At 34.4% G+C, this 17,862-nt stretch overlaps 1 protein-coding gene across 3 annotated transcripts in view; it reads left to right on the forward strand.

The window, feature by feature from the left end:
* The window catches only part of LOC150102159 (embryonic polarity protein dorsal-like), a 150,255-nt gene that overhangs the window by 33,594 nt on the left and 98,799 nt on the right, over positions 1 to 17,862 (forward strand). Inside the window, exon 1 of one of the 3 annotated variants that reach the window (XM_090399823.1) lies at positions 8,869 to 9,023. The exons of the other annotated variants lie outside the window; for them this stretch is intronic. The gene's annotated coding sequence lies outside the window, so the exon portion shown is untranslated. Of the gene's footprint in view, positions 1 to 8,868; positions 9,024 to 17,862 lie in introns of those variants that run through there. 3 annotated transcript variants of the gene reach the window in all.

Raw genomic sequence — 17,862 nt, forward strand, 5'->3', positions numbered from 1 at the left:
ATACCGTGATGAGTTTTATGATATATTTTCTTGAATGTCAGGCCTGCCTCACTTGCCTGTGATAAAGACCGACTCGTGAGCTGGTTACTGAGTAATTTATACACAAAATAATTATTGAACTGCCCACTCAGTCTCCAAAAGTTAGAGAGGGTTAAAATGGCCTCGCTACTCCCTATATACGGGAATAAAACGGCGTTAGCTGATTTTTTTTTTTTTTTTTTTGAATAATTATTCTTCTTTGCACGTTCCTTAATTTCAGGAATGACATTTAAAAATCAGACATGTGTTTATATACATAATCGAATTCATTATTTTATCATTAACTGATGCGCTAATTTCTTTTATTATTATAAAATAAAAACTACTCCTCTAACGCCTTTTATTCCTGTAGAAGTAGGCAGAGCCCTAAGTAACATTTGAACACTAGTACGCATCCAGTTTCCATTTTTCAAGCAGCAAGCACGAACTATCAATAACAGTGGTGGCTTGAAATCGTGGGGATGCTAAAACTTTCGAAATATACATACACACTGTAAGTATATGCATACATGTTGGGATAAATATATCAAAATTATGGTAATAATTTAAAAAAAAATTAAACATGAAAAAATATTGTTTATTATTATTATATTATTATTATTCCTGCCACCTCCAAGGAGTCCGAAGACTCATCGCGGGAGGACACCTATAACTGTCTCAACTGATACAACTGTCTCAACCACTACACCGAACCTCTACGAATCATCTCCATCAACGCCATCTACCGCCCACCTCAACTGGTATTCTATGTCTGTAAATTGCGTGTGTTCTGAAGGGCCGATTTGTCTGTATGCGTGATGAAAAACTCGAGTTTCCGGGAGAAAAAAAACCCTGCTACCTCCGTATGAGATCGGCTAATCAAGGAAGGTAACAAGTAAGGTTCCACAGTGCTATCACAGCTATTACCATCCAATCCTTATGTTAATGACATTATAAATGGATTGTATATGATGGGATATGAAACTGTAAGCTGTGAATAGCCCACCGATTAGAGAACCCTCGACACTTCTGCGCATGTCCCAAAAAGGAGAAACCATTCCGATAATAGGGTAAGCAATCCATCTTGTGGGATGAGTTGTGTATTATTACAGGTCGGAAAATTTAGCTTTTCTTTTACGAACGTTGCTGTTTTTAAAGTGTAACTATTTTGCTTGTATAACAGTTGGAAAAATGTACGTAGAGTATTAACAAAATTAATAAAAGGTACAGCATAAAACAAAAATTTAACTAAGTTTATTTTTAAGAAAGTTTTCTATAAAATAAAAATAATTATACAGAAAAACAGAAATTTTTTCAAATGAACTTAGATATTCTAAACTTACAGTTGAGAGAACTGAGACACTTTAATGTCCTAAACTGATTAATTATTTATGACTTGTTGCGACTCTTTTAACAAACCCATGCGAAAAAATGTTGGAAAAAATACCATTATCAGATCCTTTTAATCTTCAGAGTCATCTGAATCGGTGTCCGAATCGCCATCACTTTCACTTAAACTGATCACCAAAGGTGCGCATAATTCTTCGATAATTTCGTCTCTGTCCCAATACATATTTTCCAATGAGGTGACATGAGAGCAATATTTTCCCCAGTTTTGAACTGTAATACTTTCAATTGCCTGTTCTGAAAGCTTAGAAAGTTTCGACATGTCAATATCCCCAGTTACGTTGCGATGGCGAATGAAACTTTTCACTTCTGCCCAAACATACTCAATAGCATTAATATCGCAATGATATGGTGGTAGCCTCAAAGCTAGAAATCCATGCTCTTTGAGCATCGTGTCGAATTTAAATAGTTTAGTTGTGGGCGAGTTTCTTTTGACCAAATTAAGCGATTCAATTTTTCGCATATTTGGGGAATGAGAAATGTTATTTGCAGAGAGCCAATCCATAAGATTCTTATTAGACCAATTTGGAACTTTGTTTAATCGAATAGAGTGATATGAAGCGTTATCAATTATAACAACAGCATTTTTAGGAAGGTTTGGAATCAGTTTTTCTTCTGTCGAAGATCGTAGAATTCATTTGCCCATGGTAATTTCCAGTAGTTGAATTGGCTTTGTATAGTAAGTTTGAATTCGGTAAAAAAAAACCATTTCTCCACCCGCACACAAAATTATTATGCGCCGCGAGGCATTTCCTGTTTGTAGCACTCCACATTCTTCTTTAGACTGCCAACATTTTCCATAAGTTAAATTACTATCAATCCAAGTTTCATCTAGATACACAATCGGTCTTTTCTCCTCCCTGAAACGTCTTATTGCTATCAAATACTGCGTTCTAGATAAAACAATGTCACTTCGCTCCATGATAAGTTTCCTTTTATTCTGGGAATTTTTAAAACAAAATCCGATTTCATGAAGTATTTTCCTTAAAGCTTCTCTTTTCCAAGGAAAATTAATATTTTCTTTAAGCACAGGAATCAATTTTGAAACAGTTGGTACTCTTTTCTCGACCACGTAAAATTCGTGAATAGTTCTCATAACGTCTACATCAAAATGAAACGTTTAACAGAACTTGTTGACTATACTAGATCCATCATACAAATTAATAATAAAAAATAATGCAAAAAAGCGACAACAAAAATCAAGCTAGTACTAGTACAACGACAAACAAGAAAGCACGTGATTTCGCATGTTGGCGACCAATTCGTACATCCTTCATTTCTTTCTCCCCTTCAGCAGGAATCGACTATTCTTGGCAAAATGCCAAGGAGAGACCTACGAACGGTGGGCGAACTATATTAATTGCCTAAATAGCCACTCGGATAAAATATATAGGCTTCATATCCATATCGATAAAATTATACAGTTTAGTATAATTCAAAATTACTTAAAAATAAAATCTATTATCATAACCCCAATATATTCTTCTTGTTTTGTTTCATGAAAAAATATTGTTTATTATCTATAAAATTATACAGTTCAGTATAATTCAAAATTACTTAAAAATAAAATCCATTCTTGTTTTGTTTCGAGCGAAAAGGTCAATAACTTTTTCCTTGATGTTTGTGTGACTGTTGAAGAATTTTTTTTTTCCGTTGAAATCATTGCAAGTGCATTTAACCCATCCTGATACATAGTGCTCCTCAGAAATGTTTTTATTCTCTTTAATGTTGAAAAACAGCGTTCAGGCTCTGATGTACTCATAGGAATTGTCAAGAGAATTTTTATCAATACAGTAATTTCACTAAGAACACAATCTAAATTATTTTCTGTTATAAAGTTTAACAAGTCAATTCATTTACAATAATCATGCATATCGGCTCTACTGTAGAATACTCGAAGTTCAGTTTCAATTTTTTCTTTGTTGATCATGGGATATATCGTGTTTCCTCAGTATACACGATAAGCACTGCGAACACTCTACTACTGGCGCAAACTGCTTATAAACAACAGTGGAACTGCGCGACGGACAGTGCCGCATTACGTTAATAGCTCGCATCTCACTGTGACGTGCATATGCTTGCGCGTCATAGCAATATGACACTGTGGTAAACACAGTGCTGCTAGCGCCCTCCTAAGTGCTACAAGATGGATTTTTATTTTTTATTTTTTTTAGAAAATAAGAGAAATGTATAGGATTGTTGATGATAAAAGTAAATATTACAAACAATTATAAATAAATTAATAAATATATTTATATATCGAGAAAAGGGGGTGCTGCAGTTCCACAGCGCCTATGCACGAGCCGCCCCTGGTACTGATACTACAAAATCTAAGCACAGTAGTTCAGACCTATTCGTATTTAGGCTTTATAAATAGGTAACTTTATAAAATTACCTCTTTATAAAGAGGTAACTTTAAATTTAAATTACGTTAGCCCAGTAACTTCGTTATTCCAAATATCATCGCTATGATACTTTGTGCTGTTTTAACCACTTCCACATACTGTAGAACACTGGCGCACTCAGGATTTAATTTTGGAGGAAGGGCCGACACTCAAGATTTAATCTTGGGTGTGTGTGTGGGGGGGGGGGGGAGAAGTTGAGTAGCCCATTTACGAATACACACTACGCATTGCGAGAGCCTGTGTAGCTCAGTAGAAGTGGCGTTTGCACTATTTACAGGGCTTGACCGCACGACGAAAGGCGTTCGAATCTAGTCGCCGACTAGAGGAACTTTTTCTAAGCTTTTTCTCGACTGGTTCCAGAGTTAGTCGATCTCTGGCACGGGCTAGCGGGTTTTTCCTCCGGGAAACTCGTCCGGGTTTTTCGTCCTGTAAACTCAAGAAAATCGGCCGTCGAACCCACACTATTTTCAGACATTAAAAATATTGTGTTAGGGTTAGGGACCACCAGATGGCGGCACTTACTAGCCGTCTTCTTCACTGCGTGCCGATGAATTAGTGATAGCCTTGGGCCAGCTATCTCTAATTGGCTACCAGTGGAGATTAAACTGGCCATTCAGTCTCCAAAAGTTAGATAGGGGGCTAAAAAACGGCCTGGCCTCCCTATACGGGAACAGAAAGGCGTTAGCTGATTTTTTTTTTTTTTTTTTTTGATTCACTATGCATTGCATACGACCTATGACTGAGCATCTACAGTGATCGCCAATACATGAAACCCGTGATCTCCTCTGGCAAACGAAGTAGCGCTCGGTCCGCCCGAGCACTACCTCGTTCGCCTTGCGTTCACAGCGGCCGTGATTCCCGAGAGCTACAGGGTAATCCCACCTTATCTGACCGCTAATTCATAACTAGTATACAAATAGAAGACACGACACAACATAAATAAAAAAATTGAATTTTATAATCAGGAAAAGATTTTTGGAAAATTTTCTAGCGTTTTTTTTTCCCTTTTTCTTTGAGGGGAAGGTCCCCCTGCCTTTCCTGGGTGCGCCACTGTGATTCACAGTTTATACTATTTATCCAAAATTCTCGACCTAAAATGCAACTTTTGCCCATGACATCAGGTTTCTTTAAATTCTCCTGCAGTAGGAAGAACAGTAAGAAATGATTGCGGACCATTGGTTATTGTTCTTCCTAGCTTTCATCGTCAAAATAATCAAAACCTGTGCACGTAACTGATCACATGCATTCTTCTCTATTATGCTACTCTTATCCATGCAACCAACTACGCATCGATTTGTTCAACTTTATGTACTAGCCTTCCGTGCAGCACCTGCTAATTTTATCACTAGTTATGCATATGAGCCGCCTTTGTGCAAATTTTAAAAAACGTCCCCCCCCCCTTGAAAGTAATTTAAAAAAGAAACATTTTTATAATTATAATATATGTTTATTACAGTAATAAGTGCAAGAGTAATCACAAGACAAAAGAAGTAAATCTCCATATGAAAAGTAAATTATATAATTATATGCGTAACAAAATAATTTTGGATCATACAATCACATCATGAATGATGACAAAATCTGTACCCTTCGTGCTTTTAATGCCACAAATTTCTTAATTAATTCAAGTCTAACTATCCATAATATCGTGTGGAACATCACCGAGCATCGGAGTAATTATACGACATCTGTGGATGCTCAGTGAACATATGGATGGATAAATATTATTGACAAATCTATTAAACGTTCTTGGTTGACAGTAAATAAAATTTCATTATTTGAAGTTTCGATAAACTTTTTTCCCATGAAGCCACCGATACTGGTGGTGTTAGATAAATTCTAAAATCAGCTGAAATATTTGGAAACGTCTTCTTCTCCCTTTCACGCATTAGGCCTATTGGCCTGTTGCGGGGCTGTCTTAAGCCCTTCAAAGCTGTATCCGTCCCGAGGACAGGGCTTTTATCGTTGCTTAATTCAAGTGTAAATCTTTGCAATGTTTTAAGATATCTTCCTCCTTCCATTGTTTCAATGCGTTGACATTATGGATGATTTTAAATATTTCATTATTCTCCTTGAACAACATAAACCTTTCAATTAGAGATTATAGAGTATCTAATATCGCCAAAAAAGTGCATTTTAAAATTATCTTTTGCACTAGTTAGAAGTTCATCATTCGCTTCATAACCAAACATTGTTTTCTTTTTCGAATATCTGGAAAAAATGGTCTACTTCCAAAATATCTGCCATCTTCTTTGCAGAATTAATAACACTCAAAATTTTGATCTGTTCTATAATCTGTTAATTCTTTTGTAATTTGTTCGACACACTCAATAACTGTTTGTATATTAAATGAAGGGTTTTACATCATTTTACTGACGACATTAATTTTAGTTAAAATATCATGCCATACAATAATCGAACGAAGAAATTTAAACGACGTAATTTTTAAAACAAATTATTAGCTTGCGCTCTTGATTCGATATCTTTAGTTGTGTCTTCAGTTATTCTTGTAAGTGATTTAAAATAAATTCATATAATCCATGACCAATGGTGTCCTCAACAGCACAACATTCCAAAAAATGTTTGAATTTTTTATTTTGTGCAATTTTAGCAATTTAATTCGCTAAATGACGTGCAATATTCTTTTTTCTGGGATGTTTGAATGCTACTAATTTTTTTTTTAATTTCATTATCATAGTCATAATTTTTCAAATGATCCTCTAAAAGCTATTCACTGACGTGATATATACTGGATTATGTATATTAAGCGTTTAATAACAGATTGTCAATATATATATATATATATTTTTTTTTTTTCGGTATCATACAATCTCTGTTCTGTATTTTGTACTATGGCATTTGTTTCATGTTTTATTTTTTTATTTTTTTAGTATATGTGATAAATGTTACCAATCATTACAACCGTATTCATTAAGTCAAGGTGATAATAAATCCCTCATTATTTTAAAGACGGATACGAAACTCGGAGATCGAAATCTAAGAGTTTCATGCCGAAGAACTATCGGCGAGTTCAAGCGGAAGTCAACACCTGGGTAGTACAACACTAGGGCAACTCGGAACAAGCTCCGTCACTATCCTTAATAAAGAGCCAAAAATAGCCTCTTGGCTCTTTATCCGAACCATATTCATTGTTCAATTTTTATATATGATCAAATACCTTACGATAGTAGCAAAAAAACGAATTTTGTGATATCGAATATATGAAATAATTTCTATTGATTCCCCCCCCCCCCATTTGAGAGCCTTCTAATATAATATGTGTCAGAAATTTTTCGACCAGAATCATCTTTAGGAAAATTATATTTCATTATCTGCCGAGGGGAATTTACTACTAAACAATATCTTATTTTTTAAGATAAAATTTTTGGCCAAGCACCTGGATCGCTTTGCATTAAAATTTAAAGCAGAGAGCTCGATAACTCAGTTTTATTTGAAGAAGAATCTGAATTTTCTTCATCTTCTAATATCCTAGAACAGCTTCTGCTTCCTTTGAAGTCACAGCATTGCTACTAGCTTCAACATCGGTAGGCGAAATCTTTCGTTTCTTTTCTAATTGCGATGTTTCTGCAGTCAAGAATTTATCTAAAGACCCAGCCAATTCTTTTTTGCCATTCCTTTGCTCTTCTTTTCCTGTATTTGGCCCCTGACAAAGTTGTTTTCTTTTCTCCTTATAATATTCTTTTTCTGACATCTACAGTTCAATATTTAAATATAATTATTCATTTTTAAGAATTTTCATGATGGGTTGAAGTTATATATAAATAAATTAATTAATGAATTGATAAACAATATTTGAAATCAATATTAAACACATTAATTTCTCCAGCACTATACTACTGCCTTTTACAGACTTCTCTCGAAAAACAGTCAGTTAAAATATACCTAAGATCACGCAAGATACAATAACAATGAGTGCGTAAAACGTGAAATGGAGTTAGTTAGAAAAGGTGTGACCAAGTCGACTCTACCTAGGTTATACTATGTCTAAATGAATACAGGTCGGATACATCATACGAGCATTGTATATATAATTCTAGGATTCCTTAAATGGTGCCTTAAAATAAATTTTATTATACAATTATTAATTAATTAATTAACAATTATTATACAATTAATCTTATTAATCAATCAAAATGCTGCCCCTTGGATTAGTCGCCCTTGTGCGGTGAACAACTTGTACACTTACACGCGGCGGCCCTGTCAACAGAGAAATTTATATTTATATATTACTTTTCTTTACACCTATTTTTTAATATAATCCTGATGAAGCCGACCAAAGAATCTGCAACAGATCAATCAACTGAATTTTTTTCTTTCTACTTTTTTGTCGCACAAATAATTGCGTTTTGATCTTTTGTTTATATCAGCACGTGTACAATGACTTTTGATAGGGTAGAGTATATATGGATCGTGAAGAAAATGTGATCCCAACAACAGAAATTAAATTATTATTATTTACCAAAACAAGTTTTAAATTACAAACCATTAGGGAAAAAAAAAAACGGACGTCCTCTAAAGAGATTCCACGATGACTTCTAAGAGATGCTCTAGGCCTAAATCCTGAAAATGATGATGAGAATTTTTTAACCTTTCCTGTATTTCCTGTAAAGATTCATAGATGGCAGTAATATTACCAACTAAGATTTGCTCGTAATGAAATCCCGCCTACGAAAGATACTCTGACATGCGCATTATTCTTCAACAGGAGTCTTATTATATTTTTTTTTGTTTTGTTTTCTTACAAAATTGGAGTTTCTCGTATGCAATAGTTTCTGTGATAATATTAGTATCGTACAGTCTTCCTAGTTAGGACTAATACTCTGTGATTTTAACTATAATATTCTTTCTTTTCGCTACAATTGAGTGAATTTAGGCATCGCGCTTCTGTGAGTATGATCACATGTTGATATAACAACCAATAGTATATTTCGATTGTGTAATGGCAACGCAGCCAATTACAGCGCAGAGGAAGGGTTAGTTCCGGGAAATGGAGTTAGTTAGAAGAGGTGTGACCAAGTCGACTCTACCTAGGGTGTGACTCATTGGCAGTAAGTTGTCGCCACTTGCTAAGTCAAGACGTCGGGAGGAAACAGAAAACAGAAGTTTTGTATATGTGATAGACATCATATCTTTATCTTTATGGATACATCTATATTGTTGAGGAATACTTAGGTAAGAAATATATATGTATATATGATTGCGCATTGTATATTTTTTTTAAAGTAAAGAAAAAACACACCAAACCGTTTGTTTTAAAAGATTATGATATGTATCAGTGCTTTGAGCATTATCGACTGTTTTCCGCTTCGGGCCAAATAAGACGTCTATATAAATTATATAACTGATTTCAGGTTTGTAATTTAAATTAATGAAAAGCACACCATATATGATATAGAGAAACTTCGGTTTCGAATGTTTTTTAGTCCCCCCCCCCCCTGTTTTTTTGTTTGTGTGTGTGTGTGTGTGTGTTGGCGTCTTTTCATTGCTCTTTTCTTTTTTTTGAAAAGTGGGTGAAATGACAAAAATTAAAAGAGGCTGAAGATTGTCACATCGATTTTTTTTTTCCTTCAAAACACCATTCAGGTTTTAATTGAACTTTTTATTTCCAATACAGGTTTGGAAAGTAAAGCATTTCTATCAGGTGAAATCTGTATGCGATTTACTTTCTTTAATAAAACTGCAAACACCATAATTTGTTTTAGTTGTCGGCGACTTTTCCAAGAACGTTTTGAAGACGATTGTAATGATATATCAATTCAGAAACTAAATGAGTGACATTTTATTCATTATGTGCAGTTCTATTCAAAGATGACTGTGGATATATTTTGCAGCGCTGTCATACCCATTGGTTTTTGTAGTATTCCAATAAAGAATAATCCACACTGTAACCAATCACAACGTGTATTAAATATCATCTTAGATGTTTCATTGAGTGACGAAATTAATCCTTTGAATGCTAGCATCCTGTCTGACTGCCGTGTTTGGTTTATTTATACTAAATAGCATCATTTAACTGTTAGCGTTGATATACTCAGCTAATCCCAGTGATGGGAACGAATTAACTAAAAGTAACACTAAAAATCACCCTATTAAGGAAAATTTGTAATTTATTTTTATTTTTTATTTTTTTTTTAATATTGCATATAAGCGATCGGAATTTGTTTGTATATTTTTGAATTATTAAGAGATTGTCAAGAGATACATGAATTAGTTGTTGTTTTTTATTATTTTGAAATTTGATTCCTTCTGCAAGCATTAGCATTCTTATCAAGAAATACTAACTTATAGCCTGTCATGAATGATTTTTCTGCAGTAACCTCCTCCATTATCTCCAAAAGAGTTTTTTCCAGAAGAGGGGGGGGGGAATTGACTGTGAATAGTAAATGTGTATATGCAAATACTGATATTCATAATTTAATACACTGAATACAAATCCTTTTAATTTAACTTTGTAAATGAGTAAATAATTTAACTTTGTTAATGAGCTACTTTTTTTTTAACCAACCAGTGTGCATTGCATTAATGATTAATTTATTAATTTAAAATTTAAATCTGAAGGAATAATAAATCAGACATACCTGGATTATTGAAGTTCAAGATGATGGATATTTTAGGATATTTAGAAGAAATTAAAAAAAAAAAAAAGGCAAAAAATGATGAGAGTTGGGAAAAGTGTAGAAACTGAAACCAAATAGATAAGTAATGATATATCAATAGATAGATTTAAAAAAAAAAAAAAAAAAAAATGGAAGGTGATTGATGTAAACATTTAAAAGTGAGTAAATCTTTAAATCCATTGATTGGCTTTCAAAATTCGTTTTGTGATTTTTTCATATATATTGATATATCATTACGTATTTGGTTTCCACATTGTTTTTCCAGGTCACATTTTTTTTTAAAATTTACATTTCATTTAAATATCACCATCATCCTGATCTTTATATTAACCAGATATGATTATCTGATTTATTATTCTTTCAAATTTAAATTTTAAATTAATAAATTACTCATTACTGTTTGGAGGAGAACTCCACGTAGCCTTTTTAAAGATTGTGGAGAATCAACAGGGGGCTTCTGACCTATTTTCAATCCTCACCTTCTTGTGGTGTATCTTGTTAGTATTTATGCCGATAAAAATACAACAAAATTGTATTTTTGTTGTCATAAATCAAAAGGTAAAATGATGGTACAACATGACAGAATTTCATGTTGCTGGGGCATTGCCCAATTAAACAAAGCCTCATTTGTTCTCATTAGGGAAAAAGGGTGAACAGTGCAAAGGCTGCTACTGGAGCACATCCCAAATCAACATCAACAGACTTTAAGATTGGTACTGTCTACATAAGAAGCATCAATAGAAAAGAAATGGAACTAGTAGAAGAATTGGATAAGTACCAGATTGACATAATAGGCATGACTGAAATAAAGAAGACTAAAACAGGTGAGATCTTTCTAAGCAACAAATACAAAATGTTATATTCAGGCAATAACAATCAGGGAAAAGGAGTAGCTATAGTATTCAACACTAAATATGAGAATAGTCTTTTTGAGTGGCAGGCAATATCAAGTACAGTGATGTGGGGAAAAAACCAGAATGGTGAAGTGGATAATGAGACATTTGTGCTTATGGTCCTAAAGGAGATTCTACTTAGGAAGAATACAAGGATCAAGAGTTTTGGATTTAGTCATAGAATCAGAGGATCTGATTGTAGCTGTGATGACATACTTGACCCCTGTTGGTTAGAGTGACCACCATGCAGTTCTGACTTGGAGGATGAATAGACATGTGGTGCATCAAAACAGAAAAAAATTATGTGGATCTATACGGAAGGTGACTATCTTAGGCCTAGAAACCAGCTTGCTACAATGAATGAAGGAAGAGGGATCATTACTGCATAGGAGATACTTAAGAAAAAATTGTTGACAGCAATGACAGATTATATACCTCAACTGAAGAAGATAAAGCAATTTGGGGTCAAATGGATGACAAAAGGAATAAAAGGGGAATTGCAGAAGAAAGAGATTATGGAAGGCATATAAAGAGAGAGGGAGGTAGAGAACAGTTGCTTGAGGAATATAAGGCTCGGGCTAGGAAACAGAAAAATGACTAGTATTGTAAGGAGAGAAAAATTAGAAAATGAGAGGAGTTTTTTCACTATGTGGCAAGTAGGAAGAAAAATTATAGTGGACAGTTTACTTTGCTGGGTGGAGATGGAAATCGGGTAACCAAAGCAGATATTTATTGATCATTTTATTAGTGTTCCATCCTAATACTACAGGCTTTATTCCTGTAAGGATAATGACTAGTGAAGTGTTAGAGGTGAATAAAGAAGATCTATTTTAAATACTGAGTACAGTAAATGTCAATAAGCAGGGGCACTAGATGCAGTTTCTCCATGTGTTTGGTGAAAGGAATTGCTGTTTTATGAAAGTCTTGCAATGGGAGCAGGTTCCCAGAGAGTGGAAGGAGGGTAAGATAGTACAATTGCATAAGGGTATGGTGGTAGAATGACGGTATCAAACTATAGGCCTGTTTGTATTTCTTCTGTATTTGTTAAGATTGTGGAGAAATTGGTAATAACTTGTACACAGAATTGGGCAGATGAGAATATTATTTATGCAGGCGAGCATGGATTTCTTAAAGGGCATTCTTGTTTTAATAATCTGGTTACCTTTTACAATAGAATAGTATATGTAAGGATGCTGTTATAAGCCAGGGAATGTGGAGAGTACCGATCGTGGAATGGTTAGACAAATTTGTTGGGCAATTAAAAGAAAGATAATCCTAATGGGAGCTAGTAGGAATGTGGATTGGAAAGAAGAGATTGTATATGATAACAAGGAGAGTGAATTTGCTGAGTTTCTGCAGGATAACTGTCTAAAGTAGCATGTCATGGAAGCAACACAAGTTCATCAGTGTTAGATTTGGTGATATCCTCACAGGATGTGGTTGTGAATGAGGTATCAATGCTGCCACCTGCTGTTGAAAGTTATTATGAAGTATTGGTTTGGAAGGTAGTCAAACAGAAAAAAGTTATCAAGAAGGTCTATATGTGGAGCTGTAAGGCAGGTGATTATGAGAAGCTCCATAGTCAACTGACATCAATACATTGGGTTAATGAATCATGTAGAAAAGATGTTAACAATGCATGGGAAATAAGGTAGCATTTAACACCAGCAATGCATAACTGCATACCAAGAGTTAAGCAAATAAATAGTATAAGAGTAAGAATGTTACAAAAGAAGTTCTTATGGAGGAAGTACAAGACAGTTTGCAGTGAACAGATGCATGAAGAATATATAATACAGGTCAGTGAATTTTCCACATAAAAGAAGCAAGAGATAAAATAATTATGGCTGATTTACACTGGTGGATAGTTGTGTAACAGAGTAATCATAGCAAATGATATAGTAGAATTATTTAACAAACACTTCATCAGTGTATATCATAGTGGTGTGAGTGATGCTGTGCAACATGTAGAAGGGAGCAAGGATTAGGCGAATTAAAGATGAAAGAATCAGAGATGTACCAAGTGTTGCTTGAGTTAGATGTTAATAAGGCTGTGGGAATGGATGACCTATCGCCATGTATTTTTTAAAAAATGTGTGAAAGGAGGAAGTTAGGAGTTCGCCATGCCCTTAACCAGGTTATATGAAAGTGTTAGAGTGGAAAGAAGTGGAAGGGATACCTTTCCACAAGCATGGTTTAGGAATAGAAGTTTCCAATTATAGACCAGTCTGTATCAGTTGTGATCAAAGTGTTGGAAAAATTGGTTAAAAATAGAATACAGGATTGTGTTGATGGACATAAGAGTCTCTGTGATGGTCAGCATGGGTTTGTGAAGGCCAGATCTTGTTTGATGGACTGAAGATCGGCTCTCTGAATGGTACCAACAAGTTGTATATGGTAGTTGTGTATGCCACTGGTCACTTTCCTCTCAGAAAAGGTAGTGACCAGTAGCATGCCTCAAGATTATGTTCTTGTGTCCTAACTGTTTACTTATTTGTTAATGATATTTCGTGTGGATTGAGTGAGGATCTGCAAATGTTTGCTGATGATGCAAAGTTAGGTAGAATTATAAGGAGTAGTGCTGATGTTAATTCTGTACAGGAAGATTTGAATAGACTTTTAGCTTGAACAAATAAGTGTGGTTGCAGTTTTAATATTAATAAATACAAGGTGTTACAGATAAGTTGGGATATAGAGATATAAAACTACATACTGTATTGGTAGACAGTAGATTGAAGTTCTGAGAGCACACACACAAGTGTTGCGAAGACTGCATATCATATCGCTGCTATGATAAAAAGTACATTGAATTGTAGGAATAAGGAGGGGAGGTGCCTCTATATAAGGCATTGGTCAGACCACATATGGACTGATTTGGTCACCTAGTTTTTATTGTGATGGGAAAACACTAGCAAGGTCCAAAGACGAATATGATATCAGGATTCTGGAGTGTTGGCTATGAAGAGCGTTTGAGAGAATGTGAATTACAGAGGTTGGTGGATAGGAGGAAAATAGAAGATATGATAAAGACCTTCCAATTAGTTAAGGGATTTTACTAGATTAATACAGATGCAATTATAAAAAGAGTGGACATTAAGATGAGAGGCCATCATTGGAAGTTGTATAAAAAATGTGGTGAAGAAGGGTGGGAGGAGTGGATTTTGTGTGTGTGTAGAGAGTTGTTGGTGAGTGGAATGCATTGTGAATGCAGGTAGTGTAAATAATTTTAAATTTCATTATGATAGATAGTATTGCTTGGTTGAGTGTGCCTCTCACGATGAGTCTGACTCCTTGGAGGTTACTCAAAAATAATAATAATTATTATTATTCTGTTTTTAAATCTCTATGTTGAAGTCCATTTCCTCAAACAACTGTACTGCCTTATTAGGAAAGTGAAATGACTCTTCCAATTTTCACTGTAAATATTTTTGGGGGAATCTTCTTAATGTTCTTCTGTTTTGTTTTGTTTTTTCTTCCCTGTAACTGTTGGTTTTCAGCTCTATAAAGTCTTAATTTGCAAAATGATCTTCTGTAACATCCACTAACTGATCTACAGCATCATTTTCAACCTCCAGTCTGAATATTCTGCTAGCAAACTATCTGGTCACCATTCTCTTGTAAGGCTTTTTCGAGTCCTGTGGATTTATGAATACATTTTAAGTAGCTTGTTTAATACACCATTCATACACGCTGCTGTCACCTCACACCATATTGCATCTACATTCTTTGTGCAATGCAAGATATTATATTCTTTTGAAAAGTGAGGGTTTTCTCACCTCTACTAGCAGCAGTAGATTGAGAAAAAGTAGTTCTTAAATAATGTCTTGATTCATAGTTACAAAAGTGAGGTGGCATTCAAGGACTGACTGTATGTACGAAGAGATAAGCTACATTGCAACACACACACAGTATATGCTAAAGTAACACTAATTTGGTCAACCATTAACACTACTAGCCTGATCTCTGGTGGGGGAAAACAAAAAAAAAAACTACTACAAAGTTATCCAGTCTTGTTAGTCACCATTATGAACTTGCCTGATGGGCACCTCTCGTTAATTAACTAAAAGGCTGTGGTTGTAATTTTCCTGTGATGACATCGATGCTTGTGAACGTCTGTGGTAATGGTTTCATAACCTGGCATGAGACCACCACTCTGCCTTCAGAGACCTGGAGTGATTTATAAAAGTAATTTGAGAAAGACTGTTTGGTTTGTAGCATAGAAATCCCAGATTATCTAATTATGGTTTAACTTTTTGGAGATGAGATTGCCTTTTAAAAAAAAAAAAGGATGGGATGCGCTGGCTACATTACAATGGCATAATATATTAAACAATTATGCTCAGTCCTGTTACCTGCTAAAACTAATATTTGAATGAATTTTGAGCTTTTTACATGTCAAGTATCTGCATAGTTTTGAAGTAATGTAGTGTTTTTGTTTCAATACATATTCCTCTTTCTTTTCTGATGATGTCATTGAGCCACTACCAGAAATGTAATTGCATTAACTCCTTTTTTTTTTGTTCATAGTGTAGGACTCTCCATGTAATTTTAATTTATTTGTTTATTTATTTATTTTTCCCCCCTTCCATCTCTCTTGTTCTCAAGGGAATAGGTATACTGTACTTGTATTCTTTTGATAATACTTTCTTCATATCTGGATATACTCCAAATCAGAGAGTAATGCAGATATGGAGTAGGTCATTGTGATAATTGCCATGTTTCATTTATCAAAAAAAGTTCTTAGTGTTTTCCTTACGCTGTAACCTCTGTATTTAAATCTTGTACTTATCACTTCTTTAGGAATATCACTTGATATGCAGCACCTCATGACATTTAGAACTTTATGAATTATTAATTATTCTCCAGTAGCAATTAATTATTGAGTTAAACTTTTAATTAAGTATGGTGCTACTCATAAGGTTTAATGATTAAATAGAGCGGATATAAATATTTAAACGCATATTTAATCAATCCTATATTTCAATCTGTCCCTGAGACATCCTCAGGGAAGCAGTATTAAAATTGCAAAAAAGAGCTCAAAATTGATTCCTTCTTCCTCCATCTTAACAGACAGCACTCCAGAATCTAGTTCACTACAGAAAAAGAAAATAATAACCTGTCTTTTCTAGATACTGTAATCACACATCTTTTCAATGGCACCCTTTCATTTTCAGCTTACAGAAAACCCACCCACACAGGTAGACACATACATACACATTCCCATCATCCCCTCTCAACAATATGGTGTAGACTCCAATCTCTGTTCTACCCAAGCTGAACTCTCCTTTATTTACTAGACCTTCTTGTCCAATGGCAATTATGGAATCTGCAAACATATTCTTAGAAGAACATAAGAAATAAATCTGCTGCCATAAATAGGGTCAGTCAAGTCTAGCTGACCTTGGATGTCTTCCACAGATTCAAATGGAAAAAAACTACTGTCTTTCGCCACAACAAATGAAAACTTAAAACACTCTTTTAGAATCAGCAGCAAATTGAAAAAAACCAACCAAATCTTAATAAATATGGTTGTTTTAAACATCCCAAGATTTGGAAAACTTTTAAGTCTTAGGCCTCTAGCATCTAAGGCTAGGCAACAACATCATAGAGGCTTTATGTTGCTCCCATCTCCAAAAGGTTATTTGTAAACCTATAGTACATTTTATGCCATGGACAGGCAAGGGATTTTTTTTTTTCATTTATTTTTTACATAATCCAGAAACCCTGCTCTTGAGACCAAATACAGAACTTTTTGAAGCCACTTCAGGCCTCCAATAAGTGGGGGGGGGTCTCACACCAGGCAATGACATTCCTCTTCCATCTAACTGGCTGTCTCTCATTGGACTTGAGGCTTTGTATTTATTCCACTTATTGTGTTGTGCAATTTTAATATCATGTCCTTGACAATGTCTAGGTGACTGAGATAAAATATAGGATTATTAAATGTGTGTTTAATTATATGTACTGTATTTATTCCATTGAATCATATGAGTTCTAACCAGCATGTAAGTGTAATTAGTCTAGTGTTGAACAGTGGATGGAAAATGTAAGTATAGACATTCAAAACTGTACACGTGTAATTGAAGAACTGTGATAAAAAAAACTAACATTGCTTTGGGCATCAGGAGACATGCATTATGGTCTTAGTTTTTTTCTGTTCTAAGAGTTTAACATTTTTGAATCCTACAAGTATGACTCAAAAGTTTTTAGTATTTGTCTTTATATATTATTTTCATTTTGATTATTCATTTATATTATCTGTTCTTCAGTACATGATGGAAAACCAGAGCTTTTTTAACTGTAAGTTGATTGTCCTTTTAAGGACTGGCTTAAAGGGGCAAAGAAAGAATACTTTTCATCTTCCCTGTTATCTGTAGAGGACAGTGTAGGATAAGGTGTTATTGAGTTATTAAAGCTCTGATCTTGCCAGGAGGATAACAGCAATAGCCGAGCCTCAGTTAGGACTTCATCGGCTACAGCATTGCCATCCATTATCCTCCA

This window comes from Typopeltis vanoorti, chromosome 10, assembly GCF_054136105.1.
Source record: "Typopeltis vanoorti isolate ZY-2024b chromosome 10, IOZ_Tvanoo_1.0, whole genome shotgun sequence".
NCBI classification, from domain to species: domain Eukaryota; kingdom Metazoa; phylum Arthropoda; class Arachnida; order Uropygi; family Thelyphonidae; genus Typopeltis; species Typopeltis vanoorti.